General features: G+C 36.9%; 1 protein-coding gene across 5 annotated transcripts in view; it reads left to right on the top strand.

Moving 5' to 3' along the window:
• The window catches only part of mid2 (midline 2), a 208,221-nt gene that overhangs the window by 70,655 nt on the left and 116,767 nt on the right, over positions 1-20,799 (top strand). For 2 of the 5 annotated variants that reach the window (XM_015384687.1, XM_015384683.1), the window contains exon 1: positions 7,938-8,200. The exons of 2 other annotated variants lie outside the window; for them this stretch is intronic. The gene's annotated coding sequence lies outside the window, so the exon portion shown is untranslated. Of the gene's footprint in view, positions 1-7,937; positions 8,201-8,262; positions 8,447-20,799 lie in introns of those variants that run through there. One more of the 5 variants, XM_015384685.1, reaches the window with a different exon arrangement.

The raw sequence follows: 20,799 nt of genomic DNA, 5'->3' as shown, positions 1-20,799 counted from the left end.
CCCCATGTGTTTAAAATGACACTTGTTTTTTCCCAGTAGAGTTACATGATTGGATGCCACTTCGCACTATTGATGAAATTTCCTTTCTACTTAATATTCCCTAGTTACCTGTTAGAGATGCCATAATTACCTGAAATCAATTAAGAATATTTGCAACTCAGCCACTAAGTCCTAGTGCAATGATCTGCACATTTCTGCATTACACTTTTATATTGCCTTCAGATTAGGTCAAAAGTATTGTTGAATAATCACAGAATGGTCTCAGTGGCCTAGCAGCTGCATCTGCTTACACCACCAAGTGTAATGCTAAGTTTTGGATGCAGTAGTGCAAAGTGCACCAAAACTGGACTCAAGAGCAGTAGTTCCACACTTGTTGCTGCACACTTATGGTCTAATATTACAGTAAAAGATACTAGAGTTTTGCCTTTCAATAAAAGACAACTTGTCTGTTACTCTGCTGTTTGTGAATATTTCTTGGGTAGGGGAAGACATTGATAGTCATTAAGTGCATTTTGCTAAATCTAAACTTTTGGTAGAGGAACTATTATAGTTTTTGGTTGTTTTTGATTGCATGGTTCAAAGTGGTAGAGTTTTTCTCATAATTTTGAGCCATATGCAGCAATTAATATATGTACATACAACAACCAATCATATGTATGGTTTCCAACTGCTCTTTACCCATAAATTCAGGTAAAAAGTTCAGGTAAAAAGAAACACTTAATGTTGTTACAACAAGATTGCTTAAAGTAAGATCCATAATGACGTACCTGAGTAAATGTAGCAGGAAAGACCTTACTTTGCTTGCCTCGAATCCTGACCCTAATCAGTTGAAATGCATTTGGGATGAATTATTGCAAAGACAGAGAGTGATCTCTTCTTATTTAATATCAATATCTGACCTTCCAAATACTACTATGGAAAAAGGGTCAACAGTTTGCATTGGGTCCTGGATGACTGGTGTCCTGGACCTTATAGAGGTATTACTGCTTCCAGGAATCTGAGACAAATACTTAATTAATAGGAGTCTTGAGATCTTGACTTGTGAGGCAGTTTAGCCATTTGATTCAGGTGTGGAAGCAGAGACATATCTAAAAGATGCTGGATACCAAACCTTAGGCACCACAATTGATAAACCTTTGTGATGAGGAGTTTAATAATAATGATAAAAAGTGTAATATTAAAGCATCTTAATGTATGTTTACTGTACATCTGATAAAGGCATACGTAAATATGTGTTATATATCGTAGTTTGAATACCTATAGTATACTGATTATTACTCTGCTTGCCACTAAACTTGAGTTTATCAACATTTCATAATCAATGTTTTGATTGTGATGGTTAAAATATTTATTAGGTAGTATTGTACAGTTAGAAATATGCTTAATGCTACTTCTCTATTTTTCACCCACTCTTTAAACATGTAGGCTTTAATACTGAGGCGAAAGGAGAGGAGCAAAATAGGATTATCCTTACATTCAACAGGTTTTTATGTTTTGAAAAAAATAGGTAAAGGAAAAAAAATAAACACCTGCTTTATTATTATTATTTCAGTGCTCGGAAGCAAACAAAGGTTTTTTTTTTTTTTATCTCTCAATTAATGTTTTTTCTTGATCAATTCCCAGAGAGGCTGGTACAATAGGTCTCTGATGAGCAGTGAGCTTTGGAACTGGAGCTAATGCATTTCCTCTGGTCTTACGCTGGTAGATGGTACAGGTCATTTGTCATGGCAGAATGCATGTCAGCATCCATGAGCAATTTCTATAAGTGTGTTTTTGTATATGTGGTGTGTATGTTGCATGTACACCAAATCACACACACCAGCAAACAACCCAAATACACACAGACATACAAGGATTGTTAAGCTGATGGTAATTCGATATGTGCTTTGCCCCATGCAGCCACAATGGCAAAAGTCTCTGTTGGCCAATGGGTTTACTGTCAACAGCAGCCTGCATCCTGTCCTCATTCTGTCACTTACCCTTCCACTCGTTCTTCATATGAATTCATCACTATTGCCCTAATGCCAATGTTGGCTGAAGCAGCCTCTTATATACATACAGTCAAACACAAGCAGCTCCAAACTTATAGGGTGAAGCAGAAAGTTGTTGGCTCTCTACTCCATTTGCCCTGCACATAATTATTGTTGATAGACAACATGGCGAGCACCCCATCACCATACACACATCCTCCTTGCTGTCACTTTTGTAGGACTGAGATATGTGCCTCATGCATAAGGTATAAGCCTCGTGAATGTGTGTGTCCATGAATCGAAATATTGCAATAAAACACTAGAAGAGGTTAAGAAAATCTTGATGGGGTCATTTTAGAGTTTAAATAGTACCACATTAACTTATGCAAGCATATTTATGATGTAGTGTCCATTAACATTTATACCTTGTTATTGAAATTTGAACGGAGAACCAAAATATGATTGGTTTTAAAATCACTACAAAAGCTGTGTTTGCTGCGGTCCTAGTTAAACGTGTTCTATCTGAAAAACGGAAAACCTATATGCTGGTGATTATGGGTTTTAACCACTATTAGTTGGACAAAGAAATTATGTCTTCTTCCAGACATAGATACGGGGTATGAAATTGGCAGATTGCCTTCAACACTCCTTGCCTTGTTTTAGCTTATTAGTATATTGTGAGGCCTAATAAATGCTTGTAAATCAAAGAATGGAAGTTTAATCTAAAAAAAAGAGTATTATACAGTATCTCTTTACATTTTAGGTATCAACCTAAAAATGTATATCCTTATGAAATATAACTTGTAAAGTGATACTTTAGGTGAGATGTAAACCATCCGCTTTGCAACTTATCAGCTTAAACTTGAAACGTTTGTGTTTTATATGTATAGTAGCTGTTACTAAGCTTTTTCTAACTTCAGAGCAGTGGTGGTTGGTCAATAGAGGCGCCGCCCCACCCAATGACATTGATTAAGACAAAATGATAAAATGATAAAATTACAATATTTTGAAATAATAAATATATTTTTTTAGATTTGCAAGACAAATATTTAATCTTTCATGATAAGTAAAGCTGTTTTGTTTGTCTTTGGATTGGTGACGAGAGAAATGGAGCAAGAAAAATGTATTTAAGTGAAATCCCTTTTTAGCAAAAGTACCAAGAGAAGCTGGAGGTGAAATAATTTGGTCCTGATCAGCTGAAAATCAAAATTAATCAGCAGTTCAAGGACAGATGGAGACGGTACACACGATCTGGTTTAGCTAGAAGGCTTGGCTAATTCTTTAGTCTGCTTTCCTGCCTCCTTTTTCAAACGTCAGGATCTAACCCAGCATGAACAAAGACAGGTAAGACTGATTTAAAGCACCTTTTAGAAAAGGCAAAGAAGCATGAAAAATCTGGAATTTACATGGAAAATAACATAGTGTACTTTTTCTCAGTGTTCATTAATTTGCATAGTTGCTCTTAAATAAACACATTCTCAGAAAATAGTTTTTATATATTAAAAAATATAAAAGCTGACTAAAAGCTTCTCCATTATTAAACAGGTACAAATAGTTTTTTAGTTTGTGACTTATTGGACCATGCAAAACACAGATTTGCCTTCACAAAGCCACATAGAGATTTATGTAAAAAGTAAACCTGTACATGAAAATTATGTTTTGTTTTTATAATGTTTTTTTGTTGTTGTTGGCATTTATATAAATATACTGGTTTTATAACTTAGTGTACGATTGATTGGTTTTAGTATACGTGTGTTTTGAATTCATAACCCTCCCCGGAGAAAACCCCACAGGCCGCCACTGCTTCAGAGAGCATTTTTGTTGGATCTCAACTTGGTAAGTGAAAGAAAACAAACTGACATGCCATTTCAAGTAGAGTGTGTCAGAAGAGGAATTTTTTGTAGCTAACAGTTATCCGAAACAAACATCAAAAGTTGCACGTGCCTCGTATTTCCTTAAGACTTCTAAATTAAGACCAACAGCACAGGATTTGATCATCTGGAGTTCAACCTCTAAAATACTTATACTGGTCATATTTTAACTTGAACAAGAAAAAAAAACTGTTTGGGATTAAGAAACCTTCACGGGGTTTTTCAAAGCACAGATTGTATTCCAATGGTTCCATGGTAAGGTGGTTTAAATCCTGACTGTGATGCGGGGGAAGAATCCCGGCTGCTACAGAGATGGCATTCAGTATTAAAACTGCCACGTCCATAAGACCATTTTAAGATGTAACCGCTTGGATGCAGCCAAAATGACACAAAAAAATTATTATACTCTGTCATTTTTAGATTGAGGACCACCTTATACAAGTATAAAATCCACATATGTCTTGTATAGACTGGTCAAATGTGAAATTCATAATTACATGCTTTTTATAAACTCTTTTAAAAATAGTTAACTTGTGAGAACAAACCATTTGTATTTTTAGTTTTCCCTAAAACATAAATTTGCTTCATCATGCTTTTATAAACCTAACAGCATGTATGGTTTAATCTCTCGAGCTGGATGTCATGCTATATCCCTAGAGATGACAAATCTTGCTACTTTATACAATCAGTAAACTCGGCACGAGTCAAGAACTACAACAGTATATCAGCCAACTTTTCTCCCCATATATTTCCTAAGCATCTATCTAGGCCAAAAGGCGTCTTTGTTGGGGAGAATCTCGACACTAATCCATTGTTATCAGCTGTATATTTGCTAATATGGCTGCTGTAATCACACGGGTCTCCAATATAATTGGAAGTGAGTCTCAGTGGCTCAGAATGAGAAAAAGATAGATTAAAAAAGAAACTGGCTTTAAAAAAACGCCCTCTATAGCATTCCTGTGACCAATCGCTGCAGCAAATAAAAGAGGCGCTTTGAACACGCGGTGAGTAAACATACATTAGTGCTTGCCAACCCACAAAACACTGAGTTCATTTAGAGTGCTGGATGTTAAAAGCTCCCTCTCAGTGCAGCTGACTGCCAGGCTCAGAAAACTCACATGTCCATGTGGTCAGAAAGTGAAGACAGCACTGTGGGTGCCTCAGGCTGAATCCAGGCTTAGTCTGCACAGTCAATCAGGCAGCCGTTCTGTCAGACTTAAAGGGCAAAAGACCTATTAAAACTCAAAATACCTCCTGCAGGGAGTTGACATGATAGTCACTCGCAACTTAGTCTTGCTATGTATTCAGTAGACATTGTTATTTTTATGTTCACTTACAGACAGATGGATTAGATAAGGTACAGTCTTAGCCAGTCAGCACAGGAAAAGTGATCCACTTAATAATCTTGACGCAGACGCTTTTGTCCACCTCTTTGGTTTGCAAAGCTGCATATCATGTTTCTTATCATTCATTCTGACTGACGTTCGAGCCAACCTGTTTGTCTGGTAGCGCAACTACAGATCTTTAACATCTGCAACAAAGAAACAAGCAGAGACATCCTGATTCAGACATCCCACAGAACAGTTGTTAAGCTAATAGAAGTTTTGCTCATGGGAGACACAAAATAGGCCAGATCTAGGCTTCAATGTGTGTTTATGGACACAATGAAATGAGACAGATGGGTAAATATGGCGATTTGGGACCCAGCAGGCCCCCAGAGACTTTGCACGGTAACATCTTGTTAAGAGTCTGAAGACAGACCTGCCTGTCGGGACACACCTTGTCTGGCACAGTTTTATCCACAACAGATTTCTTGTAGAAGCAGATATCTCCCTCTAACCTCTGTCCTAGTCAGCAAATAAGACTGCTTAATTAATAAGGCCTTGAAAACAATGCCAGCATTCACTTTGCTGTTGTAACGCTGGTACGTGATTCTTTTTCTGACACTTTATCCAGTATCAGAGATAAAAGTGACATATTTCTTAAGTAGAAATAGTCTGTGTTTATTTTGATAGCATGACCTCATTGCCTATTACAGCAATGCATCAAGCACATATTCAAGAAAAAAGAATGCGTGCCGAGCTGTGAGAGGTCAGAAAGGTGCGGGTCATGACAGGCAAACAATCTCATTCTTAACCTCTGTGTTGTTCCCAATTAAACAGGCACACAAAGCCAAGTAGCAGAACACATACACTAAAAGCTTATCAGAGCAAAGTTCAGGGAAATCCCTGGGATATAGTGCTTTGCAATAGTATTTATAACCCGTGAATTTTTTTCCACATTTTGTAATATTACAGACTTTTAAGTTTTTTTTTTTTAGAGTTTATGTAATAGAGCATTACAGATTTTGGAAATATTAGGGAAACATATGCGCAGCTTTAATTTGTATTTTTCAAATAAAAACCCTAAACGTGGGACCTGCATTTCTGTCTAATTTTTACTGAGTCATAGCTTTCTAAAACCAGAGTAGATTGGTTTATTTATTCATTAACGTTTGTTGGGTTGTGATAATGTTGAATTCTATATAGGCTCAAAAAGGACTGTTGGAGCTGTATTTTATAATAATTAAATGGTTTTTGCTCTTTTCTGTATAGGCATAATACATAATTATAGCCCTTTAATTGATATCAGGTATTTAAGTGAATGGGTTTAAATTATTCCTAAAGATTAGGTGCATGCATTTAAATTGAAAGTTTAATTTCCTCCCATGTTGGTGATAATTACTTGACAGAATTTTAAGGGGAACATCGTTTTTGTTTACATTGGCCCCTTGATTTTACGTTATTACATCATGTTCTATTCACCCACATGAGTTTTGTGTCATTTGGAGCTGTTCTGAAGATATTCCATTAGGTTATATCCAAGTAACGTCTTCCTATGGGCAACAAGTTGAAGGCACAAACGTTCATAATAGTTTTTTTATGGTACGCCAGCATTCATAACATGTAGGTGAATCCTTGTCCCCCAGACATCCGTGGTTATAATTTTTATATTTATATTTTTTTAAAACAAAGTGGAGTGTGTATGACGTCATCCGCACGCGCCGGCTACCATTAATTCATCCTGTCCGCTGAACTGCTGCTAGTTTTACTCACATGCCTGGAAGATGTCTAGTGCTACTACCACAGATGATCTCGCTCTCAAAATGGAATTGAACGATTCAGATTAGTTAGCTGAATGAATAGAAGGGATAGAGCATAGCCACCTGTGGCTCGGGCTGCCTGTCACAACTCCAGTCCGGCGCACGGATGACGTCATACACGCTCTGCTTTGTTTTTTAAAAATATAAAAAATATAACCGCAGATGTCTGGGGGAGGTGATTCGCCTACATGTTATGAATGCTGACGTACCATAATGAATAAATTATGAACAGTTTAGTTTTTGCCTTCAAGTCGTTGCCCATAGGAAGACGTTACTTGGATATAACAAAACTGAATATCTTCAGAACAGCTCCAAATGACACAAAACTCATACGGGTGAGTAGAACATGATGTAATAACATAAAATCAAGGGCCCAATGTAAAAAAAAAAAAAAAAACAGTGATCCCCTTTAAGCATTATATTTGTATTATAATATATTGGACCTATCAATATTAAAACGTATGTCCTGCCAGCGTTTAGCTTTAACTGCACAATTTCTCTGCTTTGCCATGTGTAAATAATGAAAGATGTATGTTGTTTTATTAGGGAATCTGCATCTGTTGCTCGAAGTTACATCATTTTTCCACAATAAGAAAAGGATAGAGGAATGTGGGCGAATATCTTGCTGACTGAATGAAAAAAAACCTGCTCCATAGAGAGGAATTAACCTTATATGACCTCACTGTCCGACTCCTTGAAATTTCTTTCATTAATAAAGCTTCAAAGTTTAACCTGCCCTCTGCTGCTAAGGCGCACTTTGGATGAATTAACCAGGGGTTAACACTTGGCGCTCCGCAGTTCATGCGGGGCGCACTGACCTCCTACTGTATCTGCTCGCCTCTGCGTTTGGTAATGGGAAGGTAGGAGGAGCCGCTTTTTCCTGCGATTGTCGGCCTCCCCTCCCCTCCTCTTTCTCTCCCCTTTCTCTCTATCCCTCTCTCATTTTTTCCAAAGTTGAATATTCCGCTTTGCCTCGGAGCGGTGCGCTGCAGCTGACTGGTTCAGAGTCTGGGCGACAGACGGATCGCTCCTGCTTCCTGCGTTCCAGAGTTTTTCTCTTTGCGTTTTTACGCGGAGTCTCCTACAGATGAAAAATCCTCATTTCAAGGATCAAGTCTAGCTTTTGAGCCCATTCTTGTTTATTTCCCTCCCCTCCTAAATAAATCCGGGATACTTCCAAGATGTCACAGGAACCAGGCGTCGGGCGCGTAAAGCTGGTAGGTGTCTCCAACCCCTCCCCTCCGTCCTTCGGAGGGGTCTGACTGTCTTGGTGTGAAGTGGGGCTCAGCTTCGTGGCTCTGCTCTCACACACGCAGGCAGAGGCGCCCTGGAATAGAAACGAGAGCCGGTGGTTATTTTTTCCCCCTCTGTCAGGGGGATTTTTCCTTAACTTGACGCGTCTGGCTTTAAGCTTTTCCCGTGAGTGAGTGGACCCAAGTCAAAAGTGTGTGATCATGTCTGAGGTAGGCTGCTGGAGACTGATGAAACTTGAAACTGTTTTATTTCTGCATTTTGCATAAACATAGAAATAACATAAACAGAGATGTTTACTGTTAATGTATAGTTTGCCAAATTGCGCAACAGACTTGTTGGATCCCAGAGATGTTTGAGGATGACAGTAAAGATGCAAAGAAGCCAAACAGGGAATGAAATGTTGACAGCTGGTTTGGTTCTGAGCTCTTAATTAAAATGCATGCTGGCTGTCAGTGTTTCAATGTCAACATACTATTACTGTTTTACTATTGCTCTCTGGCTACACATATGGTTTGTTAAAGCATATATTTAACATCAACCACATATTTTGTATGACTTGTGGTTTAAAAAAAAAAATCATCACAGATGCGAAATTTTTAATGAAATCTACAATTGTTTATAAAATTGTCCATACCTCTTCACCCAAAATGTCATTGTATCTTATTTCATTAGTCTGTTTTAGACTCCTTTAAAGTACAACATAAATGTGACGTCAAAATATGACATATGAAATTTCATGGATTTGCATTTGGCTGCCTTTAACTTCTTTTAAAGTGCAAATCCATGGAGCCGTGTACATCTAGAATGCAAACAGACAATTTAATGTTTTTTTGGAAGCTACGTGAAGCTCAGTATGATTGGACATAGGCGGGGTGTTTGAAAACAGAACTTTTTAAGTCTTGCCACATATTTTTCATCTGTATTTAGATCTGGCTGTTCTAAAAGAAGCTTTGATTTAAACCACTCTATTGTTGCTCTGGTTTTACATTAGGAGTCCTTGTCCCTCCAGATGGTGAATCTCCACCCATTTTTGTGGCTTTCAATGGGAATTCTTCTAGAATAACCTTGTATTTAATTCTAGCCATGTTCCCATAAGCTCAGCAACATTCGATGAACTCCTCATAGCCTAATGCTCCCATCATTTTATTTATTTATGGAGGCTAGTTTTATAAAAGGTGTTGTGTGGTTTTGATATTCCTGTTTATATGCAAATGGGTTATTTTTTTCATATCTGAGCTTTCCTATAACATGCTTGCTTTGTGCCCTACATGGGAAACAAAAATGGGACTTCCTTAGGCTATTTGTCAGCGACTTTCCTCTTCTCAATTTGATAGAAAACCCAGTGTACAACGGATAGTTATCCCTTCCTCTGATTCTCTTAAATTAGCTTTGGGTGCCTGCAGCTCTTCCACATTTACCATAACCGTATACACACCATGGCACACCGTGCATCCTTTTTTTCCCTACAGCACAGTTTTGAACTATGTTGTGTTACTCTTTTTTTAAATTAAAAACTAACTCAACCAATTAATAACTGTATAAAGAATCATGTTAAGAATACATCTGCAGTATCCTTTCTGTCATAGTCCAGGGAGCTGTATTTTCCTGTGTCACATTGTGATGAGAGCCACATGGTAGTCAGAGAAGCGTTGAGGTGTCACCTATAATTCATCCATGGCTCGTGCTGAATGCCAAACATTTAACTTAACTCAGCTCTGTCGATCCTGCTGAGCTCAGCTGACGGTGAGAGGGAGCACAAGTGTTGTTCAGGCCGCTTTAAGTCTGTCTGTGTGTAATGCACAGCAGGAAGCATTTATGTCTGGGGATATTAAATAAATGTTGCTCTTGTAAACTGTTTAGCTTTTGATTCGGCTACACTTATCCAAATCAATATCCAATCCAGTTTCTAGATTCTTCCTCACTTTCCTACTCTATCTGTGCCAGCTGGTCAAAAATGTAAAATGTACTGAAGACTGGCTAACATAGAAATCCAATTATTCCAGTGTTATGTTTTTCTCTACGCTGTAATAGAGATGCACCAATCTGTCTTTCAGAGATATACTTGATTTTTATGGTTGGGTTTGAAACTACTACCTCAGCCAAGGATGCAGCAGAACTTTTTTTAGGTATGTTGTAGCCCTTACCTAAGACAAGATGAAAACTTGTGTTGGCTTTGAAAACCATTAACTTGCCTTTCTGCAGTCTTTTAGTTAAAATACTTTACTGACTTCTGTTTTTCCTAAGGCCTTGGAGCTTACTGTCTCATACCATCACACAACATGCCTCATCAGACTGATTACACATCAGTACACTCATCAATGCTCCCCATCTCAAAGAGACAAGGGCAGAATCAATGCTCCAGGCTGCTGCTTAAACCTTCAAATGCCATACATTGGCTTTGCTGACTGTCTTTCTATCTATATGCTTGTTTCCTGAAGTCCCTTTCCGCTCCTCCTCCCTTCCTCTCTCCTGTCTAATTCTATCTATCTCTCTCATTACCTTAAGGAAAAGTTGGTGTTGTTTCCTGTCAGCACCCCCAAGGTTTAGTCACACTATTGACTGTGTGGTATTGCAATAGTTTTGAAAGCAGCATATTTTATTTCTGCTGCTGCACATATGTGTTTGACTATTTGTCTCAGAACATCGAAAGGATGCGAACAGCAAAGTGTATTCGATTATGATTTATATTTAAGATCTGAAATGTAGGTGAGATAATTTAGATATTTTTTACCAGCTTTTAAATATTTATTAAGAGAGTTGGGATAACAATATGTCTTTGTACTGTAAAATCTTAACATGTTAGCATCTCTATTAGGGATTATTTATGGAGCACTAAAACAGTGCTCTGGGTGAACATCCTTAAAATTTTGATGAGGTTTGCCATAAATTTAATTTGATTTCAAAGATTAGAGTCTCAAAAGCATAAAAGGGAGTATTATTTATTGCATTATTATTATGACATTATATTATTATATTAGGCTCACTCTGTCTGTTACTTCGTTTGAGTCTGCCTGTCTTGCTCTCTTTGTGTTTTCTCAATATTAAAATAGTTAACTTTGGATCCTTTTCTCTCAGTTACTATGTCCACACTCGCTGTTGCAGACCACATGAATCTACTATTGCAAGAAAGATTATATTTTTGAGGGCAGCAGTTCATGTTTCGCCGACAGTCAAGCTAAAAATGGGTCGATGCAGGTTCCCAGTGGATGCCTTGGTGCATCCTGATAAAAAAAGATCACAAAATAATGAGATAGTGAAAAGTCAGATTCAAAGAAGTCTGTCCTTACTCCTGACAGTGTTGGCTGTCAAAATATCTCTCATTTCCCTCTTTGTTCTGTTAAATAATTTATGACATGTTTCTCAGTTTGGCATTCTGTCTTTAAGTTTCTGTCACATCATAAAGCAAGTTGTCATATAATCACGTCCTCAAATGTCCTTGCACACAAAATCTGAAGTAAAATCTTCTCTTTTATATTAATTAATTCTAGTTAGGCCACTTTTTCTCTGACAGGACCTTTTCATCTTGATTTCAAATATGACGTGAGTCGTAAGTCTAATTTCAACTGACATTGAAATGTCCTCCTTTGGAAAATCTTCCCTTTACCTTGATGAAACATTTAAGCAGCCTTCCTGTCAGCTGCCAGTTAGATCCTTATAAGAGCATAATATCCAAACATCTTGACAGGACAACCAGGAACCAAATAAGGTTTATCTGTGTGTGGGTGGTCTGTTTTTTTTTTCTACGGTCAGGGCACATTCCAATAGAAGTTATGCATTGGTGTTTTCAAATCCTTGCCCTGTGCTATAGGTCTTAACCATTCGTGACATAGTTCCAGCTTTGTGCATTAAACAAGGAGAAGTTTCACAAATCTTCTCAGCAGCTCCAATAAATCACCTCAGTTAGCTGCCACGGTTCCGTTAATAAACTTTGGGCCCTTGTGGTTTTTTGACTTTAGTGGAGTTCTTTATGCACTTTTGGTTTGAAAATAAATGAGAAAAAGAGAGATTTAGGAAGAGCAAAAATAATGTCAGGCTACTATGTGAGAAAGGACTGGATGTAAAACAATGTTGCTTTTGTATTAGTTAAATTAATAAAGCAGTTCACACTAAACTGACAAACTAGCCTTGTTTGTTTGCAATTGATTTAGTTCATGCAAACAACATTAACCTAAAAGTTGTCTTTGTGTGCATTTTGTGGAAAAAAATTCCGTACCCTATTTCTGGCTTTTCAAAATGATCCCTTTTCAGCATAAACAGTTTAGAAGACAAACATGACCAAAGAAAATAGCTGCTTTGCTGTCAGCCTTCCTGTTATCTGGTTAAGGTTTCATTCTCTTAAAGCCAGTATGACCCACAAACATCTCTCATTATTTCAAACAAAATGTACGTTACTTTAAAATTGTGTTTTAAAGCTTTGTTTTATACTGCAGCATAGGTTAATATGGGTTTTCTGCTTCAATCACCTATGGTGTCTTAACTGATTTTTTATTTTATTTTTTTGTCAGTGCACTTAGTCTGTTACAGTCTGGCCAGTAACTGGTCCTGGCAGATCAAACCGATAATTGTCTGATTTCACTAACTCCCTGGCTTTACTGATGCACCACAAAATGATGGTTGAAGAGGGAAGAAATCATAATAATCACACACTGATGTCATGTAACAAGACACTAAAACCAGCCACAAAATAACAGAAAGCACTTGCATAGAATTGGAAGTGTCAAAACAGCCTTCAAAGGTCCTAATTTGTATTTGGTTTTACACAGCAGGTGATTACTTTACACAATATCGATTAAAATGCTATGTATTTACATTCATAGTACAAAATAAATCCATACAGTTCACAGAGGCCAGATTGCATACATTACGATAGAAAGCTGGATGGAAAGTCTGAAGCCTGGATCAAGGGAAAGGCTGTGGGAGTTAAAGTACATGCAGCATGGAAAGATATATATTGTGGCAGACGCCCTCATATTTTTGTGCCCACACTGTTTTTATCATTCCATTGTACTCAGAGCAGCGAGGTTCTTAACAAGAAAGGCATTTCTGGACCACTAGGGATGGGGGTTTCACTTTAGATCAGAAGAATTTTAACAAGCAATCCCCTTAAAGTTTTTGCGCTCTAAAACCGAGTTTTTGTCTCTGTTCTTTAAGTTTTCCATAGAAGTTTATTTGGACAAGGAAAATTACTTTTTACTTTCTGGTTAAAGTTATTAAAAACAATCAGTTTGATGAAATGGAGACAGGTTCTTTCACTTTTCAGTTTTAGCTGAAGAACAAATGCAATTGTTTTGACATTATTTGGTCCTTGAAAATACAGTTTACTGTTAAATGTTCACAGAACATCATCCCCCCTCCTTCCATCTATTAGGATTAACTTTAGTCTTGATCTAGAGTACAATGTTTGTTCCCCTCCTACCTAAAGATTTCGATTTATTTATTGCAGATCACATCTTTGATTTTACTTTCATTTGACAATTATTACCATTTCAAGCTTTTTCCAGTTTTTGTTTTTTGACATTTTCAATGAAAGACTCTGCAGGAGATGTTCACCAACTAGTAAAAGATGACAAATATGTTGGAGATTGTGGTGTTAAAAGTAGAACAGTGGTGCACTAGTGTTTCCTTAATCTTACAGAAGTTCTTTATGAGAAACCTGAAAGTATATTTATTTTAAAAAGATCATTATTTAAAGATTATTTTTTCTTGTTGACTATATTAACTTTTGAATTCTTTAAATGTTACCCAAATCATCTGATATAAAATCTAGCTTTGTTAAAAAAAAAAAAAAATGTATTGGCTAAAAAACAAACTTGGACTTACAAGAGTTTCCTAAAGTCCATCTTTGCTTTGAATTTGATGATAGATTCCCTTCAGTTTAGGTGGGGTATGATTTTTTGGGGTTTTTTTTCTGTTTGTTTTTTGCCTTTTCAGTGGTTTCATTCAAGTACCAAACATACAGCAATACTAAATACACAGCAAGTATGGTCAAATGTATCTTAAAAAGGGGACAGAAGCACCAACTAAGCAGTTTTATTTATTTCTTTTAAAATTTTTAATACCTATATAACTNTGTTTTTCTCCTCTATTCCTATCAAATACTTTTTATAAACTACAGCAAAATTAGTAGTAGTAGATTAAAGCCACCTGCTGTTCATCGTTTTACCGGTTAAATGTGGACCAGGTAAACATCATTAGATGTTGTACACATTGTTATCAGCATCTAATTGACCTTCTTTGGCCTCTTATCGATCCAGCCTATGTTTGTTTCTCTCTCCGGATTCTCACTGGATGTTTTGCTGATGAATGGAGCAACAACTGAGCTTACAATGTTTTAACTGGCTCTACTAGCAACAACTTAAAAACAGAGGAAGCAAAGCTGATTTATGGCCCTTGATAGGAAGGAACATGTAATCCAAGAAATAGATTGTATAATACAAGCCAAGGAGATTTTTGTTAAATGTAAATTGCTTCTGGAGGACAGAGTCATCATTATTTAAATCACATCTACTATCAATTTTGCAGAGATAATTGTTAATTTTATTTTCAGAGAGAAACAATCTGAAATGGATTATGATCAGGGATACTTGTTTAGAAGTAAAGTCAGAACTTTTCTATGTGCTATTCTGCCCCAGGTCACTGTAGCTCCCAGGCTTTTGGTTCTTTGATTTTTCTTTTTCATTTTCAGCTCAATCAGCTCCCTTTGTTTCCTCTTCCTCTTGCTTCCTGTTTCTCTTTCTTTATAACTTTCAAAACATAGACTCTATTCAGCAGCCATATCCCTGTATCCTGACTTACTATGTTAAATTATTATTTAAGTGTGAGTGAAACAAAAGTGACCTTTATATGATAACCACCTTTCTTTAGACCTAATGTATCTCCATTTCTAAATTAATCTGTCTTTCTCTAAACATAAAGAAACCAAGCCACGATTTATAGTCTGATAGATGTTATAAATTCACTCTCTGAAGGTAAGCTGGAACAGCAGAGATGATCAATCAGTGTTCCCTACCTACCACCATTATCTCTCAGCCTTGTTTCTGTTTTGCTGAGCACCCTGGGTAGTTTCCTAATCAAAGATTTTACAAACTCATATGAGTCTATTCTCACTTCAGTTTAGTTCTTTCCATCAACTCCACACTCAGAGCAGCAAAGAGAGGCAGAAGTTGCTTCCAAATAAGTTTAAAAGAATTAATCGGATTAATCGATTATCGAAATAAAGTAAAAAAATTTTGAAGGAACTTTTTGTTATGTGATTATTGATCGATTAATCGAAAAAAAGAATTGACAGATTACTTGATTTTGAAAATAATTGTTAGTTCCGGCCTTCATCCAATAAGTTTAATGGGAATCATAGCTGTGGATGGTGTCAATTAAAGCCCTGTTTAAAGTGTGTATCAGCAAGTATGACCACCTCCCTAAAAGAAGCAGTTTTTTTTTGTTTTACTGGCCTTATAGAAGCAATTTATTGGTGCATATCAAAGTATTAAATACGTTTGAAAGCTATTTGAAGTCAATAATATGTCCTCCAAAAAGTATTACCGGTAAGTAGAATCTGGTTAATGCTAGTAGTCTTCTGAGATGTCTTCTTCCTAGTGGAAGTTGGTTGCTCCTAGAAACTGCAGAAAAACACTATCCCAGGCTTTTCAGGCCTTGCTTATCATGTTAAATATTCATAACTGTGCATTTGCTGAGCAAGTAATTCTGAGAAAGTATCATTCTTCTAGTGGGAATGTGGCTCCAGAAGCTGGGTTTTAAGGGTTTCTCATACAGAAAGTGATGGAATGATGTCATTCGGATAAATAAAACCAAAGTGGCATTGATAGGTACCTCATACAAGCTGTCAGGCTCGATGGTGGAAGGATGGTGACTTAGCTTGTTTTCCAACCACTTTTTTGTAAAGTGCTCTGATATGTTAATAATAATATACACATCACTAAATAAAAACCAGAATAAAAAGAAAAGTGATAAACAGATGTTCTCACTTTGGCCCATTTAAAGCCCAGACTTTTGCTTTAGTGGGATCTTATTAAAACTTTTAAAAAAGACCTGCAAAGCCAATGAACCACATCAATGTTGAAAAGCTTTTAAAAAATTCCCTACAAAACATGATCCGCTGATAAAATGTATACAGAAACCAACCACCTTAAGTTTCTTTCTGTTTCATGCACTTCTTTAAGTTACTGAATCATTAGTGTGCCTCATTTCTAAGGTGACTGTCTTCACATTCAGGACACAGTAGAGTCGGCTAATAAAGTGGAAACAGTTCCCTCTTTCGGCTTTATTCCATCAGGAATCCAGTTTTCTTTTTTTTTTTATTCTGCTGCCAGTTCCAGACACCTCTTTGTTGGTCAGAGTGTGGTACACCCTCTTCCTCCAAAGAGCAAGAGCTTGTGAAGATGTGACGTCTTGTCCAGAAATACTTGTTTGACCTGTGAGTAGTCAGACATCCTGTCTTCTGAGAAAGCACTGTTATGGAGTGTTTTTAGTTTCATAGAGGCTTTCAATTCATAATGGATTTAGAAGGTTATTGAATTTGCATAAATTTGAATAAGCATGACATTTATTTCTTGCTTTATCCATTATTGCATTACCAAAGTGCATTCATAAAGGTTTCCAAGCCCAGGTAAAACCTTTAGCACTAAGTGTCGCACCTCATTTTTGGCCTCTTTAACAGCATTGAGATTCTTGCTTTAATAAACTATAACTGATCATAAAAGTTTCATCCAGAGAGAGAAATATTGATTTATAGATGCTGATCAAGAAGTGGACAAAAAACAGGTAAGCCAAACAATATATATTGTTGAAGATCAGTCTTATCTGTATGTCCAGAGAGGCTTAGAAGTTCCTGCACATAGATTTGGAAGCTAAAGCCAAGAAGGTGAGCTGGGAAGAAAGGAAACAAGACTCCTGACATCAGACAGATAAGGTTTAGTCAGGGTATAGACTCATTTGCTCATTAATCAGAGAAAAAAAATGCTCTGTCGGCCATTTGAAATTTTCTATATTCTCAAAAATCGTCTTCTGTGCCGCTTTTTCATTTCCTGGAGGAGTTTATATTTTATTACACCTAAAAAATAATATTTGAGAAAGTTTCAATTGATCTTAAAGGTTTATTATGCATTTTAGCAGGTCAGTGGAACCTGCCTGTTGGAGAATAAATCTAAATTTACTGATGTGAGTTCGTTGTCATTTAAGTCTTTGCATTAAGCTCAGGTCAGAACTGATGAAGCAGTAGGCATTGTTAAACTTCACTATTATACTCTTTGGTGTTGCACAGCCCCGGGGAATAGCTATTTTTAAAATGCCGGCAAGGCCGGGCAGCTATTGTTTAACTAACTACCTATTGATTTGTGTTGACCTCAGTTGTGGGGCCAGTGCTACAAAACTGTTAAACATGTTTTCTGGTTGTTTTTTGGTGTATTTGTATTTTTATGCCAAACACAATCGTGTTTTAAGCTTTAATATCACGTACTTTAAAAATTTCTCATACTGTTTGCATCCTATGCTCATGTAAACTGTTTATATTCTCTTTAATTATAGTCAGTTTGACATGTACTGATCATGATCCATCTGTGTGCAGTGTAATCTTTGCATAAATAAATCTGTTTTGTGAAGATTTTAAGAGTCAATCAAAATAGAGTCATTATCCAGTAGTGAATTCGGTTTGCAGCCATCAGTTAACATATGCTGAAATAATAAATAAAAAATCACAGTAATCGTAACGGGATGGAAATCCAAACATAGGCTGCTACAGTTTCTTCTGGGTCTGTCAGTTACTAACATGAACATACTGCATCTACCTACTGTATTACACTGTATTGACAGCACCATGTTGGGACATTCTTGTCCCTCTGATTTTGCAGAGATGGAAGAGCTCTCTAATTCTGATTCTACACAATGCAGCTTATTACTGGGCTGTTTTTTAGGGGCAAGGTATTCAAACCAACAATGAAAGAATGAAAATGAATAATAAAACGCATCAAAATTCCGAGAATATTTTTATGAAAATTGAAAAAGTTGCAGACAAGCTTAAAGCAGAATATTGTTTAACTTGAAAATCTGATGAAGCACATTTAAATGAATTTTGGAAACTGAAACATCGTTTTGGAGAGGGGGATTCGACATAAATTAACTGGCTGGGAAAAGAAAGCATTAGTCAAGGAAGCAGCCAAAAAGTGGTGGAAACATTGGAGGAGCTGCATGGTAGTAGCGGTATCATCCTTAACCCTGTAATGCCAAATGTATCATATTTGATACATACGGTTTCTGAAATGTTTTGCTTCTGACAACTTTTGCATAATCTAATGGTAAAAGCTTTGCTCAAAATCCTATTGTACACAATCAGATATACCTGATAACAGAGGGAAGAAGATTACACAAAAAATAATCTTGACTTATCGCATAGTAATAAATTATTAATATCAAAANTAGTAATTTTCTGTTTTGTTTTATTCTTGGATTGGGCTTTAAAGGGTTAAAGCCGGGCTTACACTGTACGATTTTTTTTCAGTCGCTGCATCGACTACAGCTCACACTGTATGCCAAAACCCTGCGGTTTCAGCGTACAGTGTGAGTCCATAGCTTACAATGTATGTTCTAATACTGTGCGGCCCGATGCTCTGATGCGATCTACCTCCTCACACTGTACGTCTAAATACCACGTCGGACTCGTCTAACTGGAAGCCAAACGAGTAGAAGAGGAATATGAAGCTCACTAGGGTAAAACATGCTGCCTTTGCAGTTTGTGCAATTTTGTGTGCTGAAAGCCCTAAAAAGAAAAGGCGACGATAGATTTGGACAAAGAAACTGCAGAGCAATCGTGGCTACTACGGTCTCTCCATTTTACAGGAAGAACTCCATTTCACTCACACCCCCACCAGGCTTCTGAGGAAGCAGATGAAGAAGAATCCTTGTTTGTGCATGCTCACTGAGCGATTTGCCCACGGCCGACTGAATTTCAAACATGTTTGAATTGCTCCCGACCTTATGATTCCTGATCTTGAGGTGGTCGTAAGAGGCTAATCGCCCCTCGTTACCCCCTGTACACAACACGACACACAATCAGGCTGAAAGTCGGCATGATCAAAAAATTCTCACACGACTGGAGAAAAAAATCATACATAGTATGCCCAGCTTAAGGGATCCTTTTTTTTTTATCAACCACAGAGTAGTTTCTGGTGTGGATCTGACAAATCGGATGAACTATATTGAGCTAAACACAGAGCAACTCTGGAAAAAAAAAAAAAAAATCTTAACTCTAATTTTGCATCTCTCGAAAGAAATTGCTACTCATTGGTTTTACAATTACTCCCAACACCATAGTGTTGTTGTTGTAGCCCATTATATAAAAAACAAAATTATGGCCTCTAAAACCCCAAACAGGAGGAGAAAGATTGATATTCACTAAAGCTTTGAATCAGTTGATTGTACTTTATTGATCTCTACAGTTATGTTCCCCATGATTGCTCACTGTCATAGCTGTGTTCAGGCAAAAGTGTAAAGTTGTGTTTTCCCATATCATGGCCTTTTTTTTTTTGATACCATCTGAGAGCCTTTAGAGCTGCTTTGTGACAATTATTGTATGTTGGTGGGTTTGGACAACGAGATAAATGCATCAGATTCTGCTCACATGGATCATAAATGCCAAATGAGCTTTTGGAGTTTTGTTTTTTTTCTTATGGGTTTATAAAGAACAGCCTCATCACTGGAAAAAATGCCGCTTGCTCCTTGAGTGAAAAGGTACTGCTCTATATAACAGTTTACAACTATATTTTGTACAATATTACACTATTCTTTTTACTATAGATGTCAACAATAAGCTTAGGTTTATATATATATATATATATATATATATATATATATATATATATATATATATATATATATATATATATATATATATATATATTACCATCCCACAAAAGATGTGGGGATGAGATGAGCTCAATCCATCCAGTGGCTGCTTGAGCTCATCGATTCTCACTTCATCCGTTTTTTGGCTTCACCACTGATAAGATATCCCCTCCTAAGAAAGAGCAAACGATATTTTCTCACTGATAAATAAAGCTAATCGAGTAAATAGAGCCACAAGCTCCTGACATTTCAGCACATGGAGCCAATCGAACAGCAGCCAAAGAAAACAATGGCCATAACCCTCCCCCGTCGAAGGAAATGCCAAACATTACAGCGCTGTATAAATAGAAAGGCTCTGACTTTGTAGAGCGAGATAGAGGACAGGAACCCCCCCTCCCTGGGGACGTACTGATGGCAAAGTCTCCCACCTTTTCTTCCCACTCCACTCTCAGAGTGTGATCTATATTTCTTAGCCAATTTCTCTTCTCGTCTTTTGCTGTGTGTTTGACTTTAACTTTAACTGGACAGCCAAAGTGATGGAATAACTGAATAGCTTAGTAACACCTTACAGGCAACTACAGCTTCTTTAATGTTATAATGTACTGAATCTTCACTCAGAAATCTCTCTCTCTCTCTCTCTCTCTCTCTCTCTCTCTCTCTCTCTCTCTATATATATATATATATATATATATATATATATATATATACA

The sequence above is a fragment of the Cyprinodon variegatus genome, unplaced genomic scaffold (assembly GCF_000732505.1).
Source record: "Cyprinodon variegatus isolate N-32 unplaced genomic scaffold, C_variegatus-1.0 Scaffold319, whole genome shotgun sequence".
In the NCBI taxonomy this organism is placed as follows: domain Eukaryota; kingdom Metazoa; phylum Chordata; class Actinopteri; order Cyprinodontiformes; family Cyprinodontidae; genus Cyprinodon; species Cyprinodon variegatus.
The sequence above is the reverse complement of the archived record's forward strand: the minus strand, read 5'-3'. Positions and strand labels throughout refer to the sequence as shown.